Consider the following 12,470-nt stretch of genomic DNA (forward strand, 5'->3'; position numbering starts at 1 on the left):
TTTGTCATTCTGTCGGTAACGTATTGAATCGAATATTAGCATATTAATATAATAATAATAATAATAATAATAATAATAATAATAATAATAATAATAATTATTATTATTATTATTATTATTATTATTATTATTATTATTACGGCTATTACGATTATTACTAATATAAGCATCATCTTTATTAGTAACATCGCCGTCAATTTTTTCATCATCATTACTATCATTTAAATCATAATTGTGACTGTTATTGTAATTGCTGTTATTATTACTTGCTTATCGTTAGACTTATTGATATTGTTATTATTTTTGTTATTATCATCTTCATCACAAATTGAAAAAAAAAACCGGAACTGGGGCTGTAAATAAATCTTATCGTATATAAATAAAATATTATTAAAACATGTTTATTCCTCTTTTATTTATAATTTCAAACATCTCCATTCTTATTCAAAAACGTTATTCATAATAATGTAAATATATACAATGGCATTTGAATATCTATGTGATCACAAGTAATATTAAAAATAACTTACGAATAAAATTACACAGCTAGAAATATATATAGCACAAATCATATTGTCAGTTACGTTATATTCGGGGTATAGACTGCGACATTCTTCGATACTCAGCAAGAAACACTTCTATCTTGCAGATTGGTACCTTGTAAAAATAATGCATTGTTTAGGGCGAATCACCTGGGTGATACAGCTATCGACGTACTGAAGTAAATTTTTTGGAGTAATGATGATGATGTTGTTACCAAAACGTCTTACTGGTATGCTTATTCAAATGGAAGGACGACTGAAGCAATGTACAAAATTTCATTTTCGATAAACTAAAGAGTATTCGTCAATTATGGCGAAATACATGCAATCTGAGAAACTTGCGCATGCGTAAGCTGTTTGTTTGTTAATGTCGTTCGTGAAACATCGTGTTTACACTTTTGTGGGAATTGATTGATGCAGTTTGTAACACTATTTTATAGAATGCAGATAAGAAATACAAAATTGGAAGGTGTACACCCATTCGAATTTTGATTTGACTTTAAGCTAACATTCACATTCTGATTACAGTGAATAAATAATAATTATCCACTTCCTACTTAAACAGTTGTTTTTATAATGATTACGTAAAGTTATTAATTAGCCTAAAGTTATGATATATATTTTGTTTGCCTTTTTTTTAAAAGTCGTCTACGTAACAAAAATACACCGAGAGCCTAACTTTTCAAATGCACATTTGCATTCCTAGCCACATGTCCTATATGCCACCAATCAAGTGTAGGCCATTGAAGTATCTATGAGTATTTAAATAGAGTAAAAGCTGGTTGAGGTCATGAAGGGAAAGAAAAGTCTTCAGCTTGCACGATAATATGAAATTATGTGATTTTTAACTACATGAGCGTACTTTGTTGCTATATAGATTTCTAGTGAGGAACGTCTTGAGGGGCTAGCTTTTTTGGAAGACGTGTTTGCACCCACAAATGTGAAAACACACACAATTGTAACAACTCCCACAAATGTAACAGCACTCCGCCCACAAAATGTAATAATGCCCACAAATGTAACAACCAGCGCCCACAAATATAACAACCAGCACCCAAAAATGTAACAAACAGCGCCCACAATTGTAATAACGATCACGTGGTAACACCCACAAATGTAACAACAAAACATGACCTCTTCGCCCACAATTGTAATAATTTTCTTTTAACTTGGAATGATGAGAAAAGGCCTAAAAAATTGCCAAACCGCGCATTTTGTGAAAGAAGCATGACATTTTGAGTGTTTGATTCAGGGACGTATCCAGGGGGGGGGGGGGGCCGTGGGGGCCGCGGCTCCCCCCTTTGTACACAGTGTTAAAATGTTAAAGCTTATTCTTGAGCCAATACAAATTCTTTCCTGGGATCACTTAAAATAAATACTTCTAAACATGTAAATATGCATCAGTACACGTTATACATAGGCCTAATAGAACACATAAGCCTAAAAAATCTTGAATCCATAAATCTCAGGCCAGGTCTTTTAAGATAGAAATGCGATACTGTGGTTCAATTTCGTTTTTATCCTTTTGCAAGTTTCTTTAAATGTTTGTTTAATACTACTACTAATAGTAATAATAATAATAATAATAACAATGATGATGATGACGATAGTAATAATTGATATTAATATTAATAACAATACAAAGTGAAGAAAATTGTACTAAATGCGAAAAAAAGTTGTGATTTGTTGATCATAATATAGCATATATAGTTAAAGCTTAGTAAGCTATAATGAGGCCTAAGTTGTCCTGGATATTAAGTAGATCCCTGATAAAAGATCATGAGAAATTTGTTGGCGTTTCATTTTAACTATAATGGTAATGTGATGATGATAAATTTTACTATATAAAAGTGTCATTTCCGGCCATTTCGAGAGGTACTATTTCCTCAAATTTTCTCACCTCAGCCCCAGCCATGAAATTTGTTGGCGTTTCATTTTGACTATAATGGTAATGTGATGATGATGAATTTTATTATATAAAAGTGTCATTTCCGGCCATGGTGGGGCTGAGGTGGTGGTTAAACCACGTTTTTAAAGTAGGCCTATGTAAAGTACATACTCAAAGACAATGTTTTTAAGCTTTGTATACACACACATTAATAAGATCTCTATGGTTGTCAAAAATAAAAGATCATGAGAATTTCTTTAGGCGCTTCATTTTGACTAATGGTGATGTGATGATGATGAATTTTATTAAAAGTGTCATTTCTGGCCATCTAGAGGTATTATTTCCTCAAATTTTCTCACCTCATCTCCAACCATTGTGGGGCTGGGGTGGGTGTCGACTTACAAAATGTCCTCCCCCACCACCTTTCAAAACAGATCTGTGCCCTTCCCTGGGTATGACATTAAACTCCATCGAGTCGGCTCCTGATGTATGTAGTGACTGCTGTTTGTTTTTAGGATGTGATCTGGTTTTTCATGTCCATTTTTCGTGATTATGACTATTCTGGATAAAGAATGTTTTGAGCAGAGGTGGATTTAAGGCACTCCCCCTCCCCCCTTCATTTTTTAAGGAAAAAAAAGGAAAAATATATTCAAATTGAAGTGCGAGAGTGTAATTTCCGGCCATCTAGAGATGCCCTAATCATAAATATTCTTACCTCAGTCCCAACCATGGTGGGGCTGAGGTGAGTGGTTCCTCTGTCTGTGAAAGTCCCTCCCTGGTTTACCTCTCTTTCGAATTCCTGGATCTGCAACTGTTGATTTATTATATAATTATTTTTTCGCTTATTTATAATGCGTCTATTGCAATTTTCACTTTATCCTCTCAAACAGTCCTAAGAGCGTTCAGAGTGCGCTACTTCACAGGGGGATTCGCCCCCTTGACCTCGCCGGGGTCATACGTAATTCGCATAACGGCTCCCCCCTTTCAAAATCCTGGCTACGTCCCTGGTTTGATTTAAAAGGCGTACGAACAACAAAAACAGTGCAGAAGAGTAATTTTTCTAAATGTCTCCGGGAGAGGTTAAAAATTTAAGATTATAGGAGGAGTACATTATGTGTCAAAGGTTATGTTATTTTTGGAAATATATCTCATTGGAAGAAATAGAAACATGTATATAGACCTACTGAATATTTTGAAAGAAAATTAACTTATACGACCAGCGGTTGTCAAGATACGGATGCCCTATAAATTATGTCCCCAAATAATATGTATAATCAAGCTAACTTGCATATTATATAGGGTATGTGACGGAGGTATACTTTTTGCAATTCACTTTCGTCTAGTTATCAAAACGTTTTCTAAACACATTTTTTTGTCATTTCTTGATTATTAACTTGATATTAACTATTTCTTGATAATAACTATGATTATTGCAAAAAAAAAAGAAGAAAATATGGCGACTATTTTGAAATTTCGAGCTTATTCGAGTGAATGCCACTTTTTTTTTTTAAATTTTATAGATCTCCGTTCCACAACCTATGGGTCCCGAAGTAATTTTGATTGATCGATTTTATGGAAACGGAGAGTCCATTTTTAAACATCTGGGAGGGGTTAAAGGTCTTTTGAGGTCCAATATTGATTTTGATAGTAGGTCTAAATCATTATGTTCATTATGCATGCTGCAAAAATGGTATATTAGTTAAATGTGATGGAGAAGCTTACCAGATGTGACGACAGTTTTCAGATTATTCCATGTCAAATGTTATTTCAAGTCAAATGCTAGAAAACGTGATATTATGTAATGGTACATGCAGTTAGCAATTATGTTTGAATCTCTGTCGTTCATGGCATTCGCTCAAATAAGCTGTAAATTTCAGAATACTAGTTGTCATATTTTTATGCAGTAATCATAGTTACGGAAGAAATAACAAACAAATGAGTTCAAACGTTTTGAAAACTTGACAAAAGCGAAATTATACCTCCATCACACAGTGCCCCATATAACATGCCAGTTAGCTTAATTATACAAATTAGTTGGGAAAATATATAGGGCATCCGTATCTTGACAACCACTGCTGCTCAGCCACTTGTCGGAAGTTAATTTTCTTTAAAAATATTCATTAGGCCTATATATGTGTTTCTATTTCTTCCAATGGGATATATATATTCCGAAAATAACATAACCTTTGACACATAACATACACTCCAAGACCCTTTGACATTTAACCCCTCCCAGACAGTGTGTGTAACTATTATATATGAGCCATTGCTAGATTAATTTCAACCGTTGAATGGACAGGCTCTGTTACATATACTGCACGAATATTGTAGCTGACTTATATATAAGTCACGACTTACATGCACGTAACTGTAAAATCATAATCTTACCATATTCTAAAGGGAGTCCCCATCCTGCTGCATAACACAATGTACCTGGCCGATATTCCAAGCTTTCATAGCAAATTGGTTGAACAAAGATATTAAATTGTAGCGGTGAATCAAGTCTAAGTAATGCATAACATTATCATTACTAACGGCATCATATTCTGGATGGATGATAGTGTCGGCAATAAGGACACTTTCACGAAACACAGAATTATCGCCTGAAGTTGTTATTCCTGCCGTAATAGTATTAAACTCATCACTGGAAAAGGAAAAAAATACTATACTCATGTACCGTCGTACCGATATGATATTTTTCATACATTTTAGATGAATCAAGAGTTATTGCAATTGTCTGTAATTTTATCATTTATTTTTGTTAGTAGTGGTATCATCTCCCCACATATGCTACATAATGTCAATAAATTTTTTGCTCACTCTATTTCAATGAAATAATTCACCTTCATTATTTAGTGCTAGCTAAAGCAAATTTTATCGGTTCTTACCGGTACCTACGAAAAAACGTTTTACTGTATTATATACAGTTGTAACTTTAGCAAATATGTTCGATGACGGGCTTATCTATACTTCTTGCTCTATTTTACTGACAATAGACGATGCAGAGCATGAGGGTAGGCCTAGCTATCGGCAATTCGATAAAAACTTATCCAGCAATGTTTGGAAAACATTTAGGTTCGTGGTCGGACAATGAACATCTTCTAACGTTTGAATCTTGTCGTTTTTATTAAAATGTTGATACTTTATATCGAGAACATTTATGTTGTAGAGTTTTTATGTTATTATTGTACCTTAAGTTTAATTTGGCAAATGTTTACATTTTCTCAAAAGCGTAAGTCTACATGTGTCCACATAATAATTAATAGCATTACTTAAAGCCTGTTAGTAGCGAGCAGCGGCTAGGATTGATCAAGTGATGCTTCACAAAATTTACTGAAGAAAAGTATGAATCCTTTATACATCAAGTATAAGACCTATTACTTGAGACGGTGCCGTTATATGAAACCCCATCTTAAAACGAGATATCACTAAACTAGAAAAGGTGCAGATAAAATGCAAATCCTCACTATGTATAGGCCTACCAAACATTTCGATCTTAGAGGTCACTCCAAGCAACTTCAGAAATTAATGAAGTTGAAAAGGAATTTCTAGGAAAAATAGTTTTTGACGGCTGCAATAGTCTACGGCTTTGTATTGTATCTGCACCAAATTTGGTATCTTTTAAAAAGACCGTTTCCGATGAAAAAGGGTCAAGCAATAAAGTATATCGTAATACATTTTCGTTCAAAGTTTTTTAACCAAAAATTCAATACATTATTATCTTTTGAATTAACTTTAGGTAGTTTGTTGATATGAGAATGAAATGATTAATATTTAAGGGCAGACAAAATGTGAAACAATATCTTACACGCAGTGAGCAGCAGTTATGGCCCATCGTTCGCTGATTAAAGAAGCACCACAGCTAAAGAAAAGCCTATCATAGCTCCCATACAAAAGCACCCAGGGCCAATCTCCCGGATGTGAGTCTTCAACACCAACAATTCGAAAACTGCTTACTTGAGTTGTTGCATTCCACATACAGTAACAGATGCTAAAATGATTAATTATCAAACTTTTAATTTCAAAATAGATGGTGAAATATTCTAAATAGTTAACACGCTAATTAAAAAAAATACAGTATATCTGATAATAGTTTGTATTTTTCAGATGGAAATATTATTTTATATAATTATTTTTAATATATATTTTTAACGTTTATGTTAAATGTTGCTGTTATTAGTACTGTGAGTCTGAATGCCGAGCGGTTATGGTAAGGTACACCCATAATATCGTCGATGATTCGAATGGCACAATCGCCTGGTTCCGGTAATGGAACACGTCTCCTCTAACCCAGACGCTATGTTTGTATAAATGGTCTGAGTCTCCGATAAGGACTATAAACCACAGGCCCACTGTACACAATTCGGCTTATTGAACTTTAAAGAACTCTGTACCTCTTTCGAGACGAGAGGGTTAACCAGGTGTATTAGTCCATACAGCCCCTGTTGTTTACAGGCGAGAGCTGGTAACGGTACGGTACGGTACGGGGTACCTCAGGCACGAAGAGATCCTTAGAGAGAAGCAAGTTATAGAGCTTGGAGACCGTTTCGGTTGAAGTGTTATATAAATTATAAACTAAATTACATTAAATTATATTATTATCACTATTACTAGGCCTATTACTAGTATTCTCATTATTAAAAACAATATTTATCATTATCCATAGTATAATCATTTCAGTTATTATTACTTCATGTATTCCTTGTGGAAAAATAATAAAATATTATACATAGTTATACTTAAACAAAAACGGTCGTTGTGCCGACAATCATTCTACAAGAAAGAGCACTGCTGTTAGATACTCACAATTGTAGCAACCTAATTCATCTGACCAGTCACCACAATTGTTAATCCCGTTACAAATTCTTGTGTTACTTATGCACACGTCATTTGGGCATTTAGTCCCATTACAACCTGAGAAAAATACATAAAAATGTATGTAGGCCTATAAGAAAATATAGAGATAACAATACTAGACCTACTGCACTTGGCCAGTTTAGGTGTCACTATAAAAAGAGGTTTACGATTTGGTCAGCTGCTTATTACACATTTTCTTAATTAGTTGCACGATATATAAAGCTGTTAAAAGATTAATTTTAAACTTAATTTCTGTGTAAGTATTACTGCACTTTGTCGTAGCATCAATGGAAGGAAGCTGTTATTGTTTGTATTTGCTGCTGTTAAAACGCCGCAAAGTTATTTAGCTATTTTATATTTTCTATAAAGACCGCTCGCAGTGATGTGTTTTTATTCCGTAGTTTATTCATATAATGGAAGGTGGCCTAAGCTTGTTCAATCGATGGGTGCATTAAGTAGACATACATTTCATTGCAATTGAAGAACCTTAAAACAAAATGATAAAAATCTTTAAGTCTGATACCGTACGCTGTTGGAGAGGTAGCCAATGTAGATTTCTAATTATGCCATATGGTCATGATGACTATAGCATATCATGACTATAAAAATATAGTCGTAATATGCGCCTACAACATTATTCTGTCAAGTGGTCCACGAATATATTCAATATAAACAATATAAATTTTAAATAAAGAGCGAATTGCCAAATGAATATTGCTTCCATGGGTCTACTTAAGTCTGCATGTCTTGAGTCTCACTTAGGCTCTGACTCAGGTTTAGACTTGAAAATGCGGTTTTCTGGAATGAATGACAAGAATCCGATTGGTTAGTACTTTTAGCTGATTATCTTTACTGTATCACTGGCACAACATATACACACATACATACACACACATATATTTATATATACAACATATACAACATTATATATATATATATTTTATATATATATAATATATATATATATTGTTATCAAAATTAGCGTTAATATAAACATTGTCATCAACATAATAAGTTTACTTTTACAGTATCATTATTATTGTATAATTTTTAAGGTTTTTGACTGATATTAATGCTCTCAGTTCTGTTTTATTAGTATCTATTTAATAAGCAAACCATATTTCAAATAAAACAAATATTATACTGCATTTTTTATTAGACCTATTATTTTTTAACCATAAAATAATACAAGTACAAGTTTATATTTAAATTGTTAATATTTCAATTTGAATTCCACTGCTCACAGTTAAGTGGTTTCAGTCAGAAACATTAAAACATAAATCATAGTGCAATGTACAGAAAGTAGAACTTTAAATCATAATCAAAATATATTGTCTGTAAACATAACAGACTAGCGAATGGAATGGTAATAATTAATATGAAAATAATGACACAACACGAAATAATATAATATTATTATTATGAACCATTCATTTGGATCAAATATAAATTAAAAAGAAAACCACCCATCATGGCGTTAGTTGGTAATCGTGACGTTGTTCTCATCCATTTTCTGTATGTGTCATTTGCGACCGGATTCTCTTCTCTATCCAAGACGACTGTACAAGGTAATTCGAGTTAGGTCCTACCTGCTAGCCCATCCCCCCCAACCTTCCGCTAGAGTAGGCCCCTAGGTTCCTAGGCCTGACACAAAAGTCACGCTTAGCATGCCATTGACTGAAATTTTGAAAACAAAATTAAAATAGGACAGTGACTAAAAAAATATTAAAATTAAATATATCACTCCGGCATTAATGAACGTTGTTATCATTAGTTATTCTAGGCCTATATACGTTTGTATAATTTTTATTAATATCATTTTAATATTGTTTTTATTATTGCAGTTTTAATTATTGTAAGTGCATGTAAATGAAAAGATATAACAAAGGCAAAGATTTAAAAACACTTAAATTTTGGCTTTGCATTTAAACCTCTTGGTAAATATTCAATAAATACCGTACACAGTAAATTGGGACCGAGTTGACTACTTGGGGCCGAGTTGACATGGGGCCGAGTTGACATGGGGCCGAGTTGACTCGAATTCGCCATGACATAGGCCTAGGTTAAATAATTATCCAAAACCGTGGCCAACTAAAAAATGCTCACAGTATAACTCAAATTCAAATAGGGCCTTAACACTTTTTACTATTCATGCAGTGAAATCAAATAATACATATTTCGTTTTAAACGACCCATTATATTAGCATGACAATGTTTTTTTTTTTCTTGTTTTTTTTTCTCAAAATTAGACAGCGAGCAGCAATCCTGTATCTCAGAAGTTATGTGGAGGTTTTTCTTTGGTTGATGACCTTTTGACCTCCAGAATTGAGATTATCGAGTTGAGTCAGTCGAGATAACCCGAGTGGAGTTTTATGCAAATGTTTCGTACAGGAAAAAAAAAATCGCGTCCCGGACACAACCAATGCGATTTGAACGTCTAAGTAAAGCGATGACTACGAGTTCCTTGAAAGACAAACAAATCTTTCGAGCACGACTTTCGGAGCTTCTATGCGTAAAGCATGTTTGTTACTAGAGTTACTACGGTAGTTCATGTGACCAAGTTGTTCTGATCATGTGGTATTTATATCATGGAACCCTATTGTATGGCCATCTTTAAAGGAAAAAAAAAGCATATTTCTACCTAACACCCATCGATTCGATTGAATAGGGCATAAGCATTGACCACCGCACGTTATATGAATAATACACACCGCTACATGGAGAGCGGTCTATAAACACACAACATAGCTAAATAATGTAGCGGCGTGTTTAGCAGCGGCGAATACAAAGAATAACAGCTTCCTTTCAATGATGCTCTGTCATAGTGCAGTAACATATACAAAAAAAGTTAAAATGCATTAACCGGTTTAAGAATTTATACCTCCTCAGAAAAAAAAAAAACATGTACTCGAAAATAAGATTTAGTTGTTCAATTTACAGAAGGCCTGAATTTATGTACTGGCAGTTTATAAAAAACACGAGAATTGCTAGGGACGTCGAGTGAGTTAGTTATCTAAACCATCAGAATATCTGAGCAAAAGATGTAAAGCTATTTTCTAGAGAAATTTTAAGACGCAGTAGTATACTATAGGCTACTAAACGGTTGATAAATCAGATGAAGACGTTCTTTAAGCTGCCGAAGAGAAATCGACATAGACAACCTTCACATGCTTGTCCACGAAACAGTTGAACTTTAACATTCAATTGTATATGGCACAATTAACTTTTCATGATGAATTCAACAACTAAATTGAGTCTTCCTAAGTTGGAAATCATAACTCGTCGTTGAAAGCAAATTTATCATGGATTGCTTTTGTCAGTGTGGTGTTTGAATTTGTTTGGTTTTCAGAAAGTTGGATTAAGTTGTTTGATTTACATGCAGTGCAGTATAACATTGAGTTTAACATACTTGAAATAAACTTGGCAACACATGTTGTTATAATCGTCAAGTATATAGTAATATTATGGTTACATGAATTATAATTTATATTATAGCATTTTCCATACAGTAAATAAATGTATATTTACAATATTTTTTAATGAAAAAATGCTGCTTTTCTGGCAACAGTAGCACATATCCTTAGCATGCTGTTAAACTAGTTAGGTAACTATATTTTTGGTAATGAATTATATTATACAGTATTTTATAGCGTTAGTTGTTTAGTAAAAAGATGTATATTTACCTTAATTTTCAATTTTCTGGCAATACAGTACAAACTTAAGATTTGATATAATTAAAATGAGCCTGGCAACACATTTTTTAACATGTTCTTAGACTATTATGTAACTATAGTAACAATATTTTGAAATAAATTTACGTTGATTTCTAGTGTTTTCCATTTAGTAAAAAATTGTATATTTTTTATTGAAAAACTACCGTTTTTTCTGGCAATACCGCATTTACGCGTGTAAATTACCCACAATTCTTTTTTTTAATTATTTTTTGGACAACTATTGAATATCAAAATATGGAAGATGGTGGATATGTTTGCACCACTTTGGAAGTTATATATATGTTTCTGAGGCATACTTTTTAAAATAATATATTTTGAGAAAACCCCCTTTGTAAATAATGGTATCTTCCAAACAGAATTGTTTACACAATTTTTTTTTTTAGATAAATGGAAGTTAATACCTGGTTATTTACATGGATGATCACAAAAATATATATACTGCATGTTCTTTTTTTTTAATAAGGTCTGAAAATCAGTGTTTTTTCACTTATGAAAATGTCCAAAATTGACAAAAACTGTAAAATTTAGATAATGGGTCGTTGCCACGACAAAGAAGGCTAAAAAAAATAAACAAATGTCATGTATATGCTTTTTACCAAAGTATCTATTCATGGTAAAAAATTGAGAGAAATCCATTTTTTGACGTCTGCCACCAAATCTTTGATTGTTATGGACAACCATTCTTAAGCCTCAATTAGTTTACTAATTAGTTTACAAAAAGAGAAAAAGCATCTTTTTGTTATATGCATGGAGTTACTGTATCCATGGTGTATCTACTGTACAGTATGAGGAAAGAACAAAATGTAAAATACTGTATGAATACCCTCAGAAATGATTTTTGATGTTTACTGATTACTACTTTGGCGTATTACTTACTTTCAGCAGTCTTTTCATAAGGTGACTGTTTGTCGATATCAGGTTGATCAAGTCTCAGGATCCTCCATGTTTTTCGGTTAATACAATAGATTGTTCTGAACAATTTTCAGTAAAAACATCCTCGTTGGCAACTTTGAACCAAAATTCTTTTGCTTTTATTCTGCACTGTGATCTTCTGCCATTAAAGTAGAATGAGTACAGTAGGTAAGAGTCCATCTCAAAAGATACCGTATTAATTAGTAAGTCCGATATATGGAATTCTCAAAACAAGTCCAGACCAATGGAGTCTCACAGATGTTTTTCAACACTCCAAATCAGTAGTATTCGCCAGTCCTGAGAACATCGATATTCTTTTAACAAAACATCGTTCCAAAACAGCGTTGATGGAAGGTCTTTAAATGCACTTTGTCTGTATTTGAGTTGTATTTCAAACCTTTCACTTATATAATGTCAGTACAGCTATGTAGATGCGAATCTTGTAAAGGTTTGTATGTTGTGAGTGTTCCATAAATTTTTTAAGGATAAAAATCAAAAACAACAAATTATATTTAAATACGAATATTCCTCAAAAAC

The 12,470-nt window shown here is 32.9% G+C and overlaps 1 long non-coding RNA gene across 1 annotated transcript; it reads right to left on the reverse strand.

The window, feature by feature from the left end:
* Positions 1-541: 541 nt before the first annotated feature.
* Positions 542-12,314, reverse strand: LOC117106938. Its single transcript, XR_004445160.1, has 5 exons — positions 11,898-12,314; positions 7,237-8,085; positions 6,239-6,421; positions 4,819-5,074; positions 542-657 (listed from the first exon to the last, which is right to left on the reverse strand). It is a non-coding gene; the product is annotated as an uncharacterized LOC117106938 (long non-coding RNA).
* Between the last annotated feature and the right edge of the window lie 156 nt (positions 12,315-12,470).

This window comes from Anneissia japonica, unplaced genomic scaffold (genome assembly GCF_011630105.1).
Source record: "Anneissia japonica isolate Jap-2015-1 unplaced genomic scaffold, ASM1163010v1 scaffold16332_len12473_cov106, whole genome shotgun sequence".
Taxonomy (NCBI): Eukaryota; Metazoa; Echinodermata; class Crinoidea; order Comatulida; family Comatulidae; genus Anneissia; species Anneissia japonica.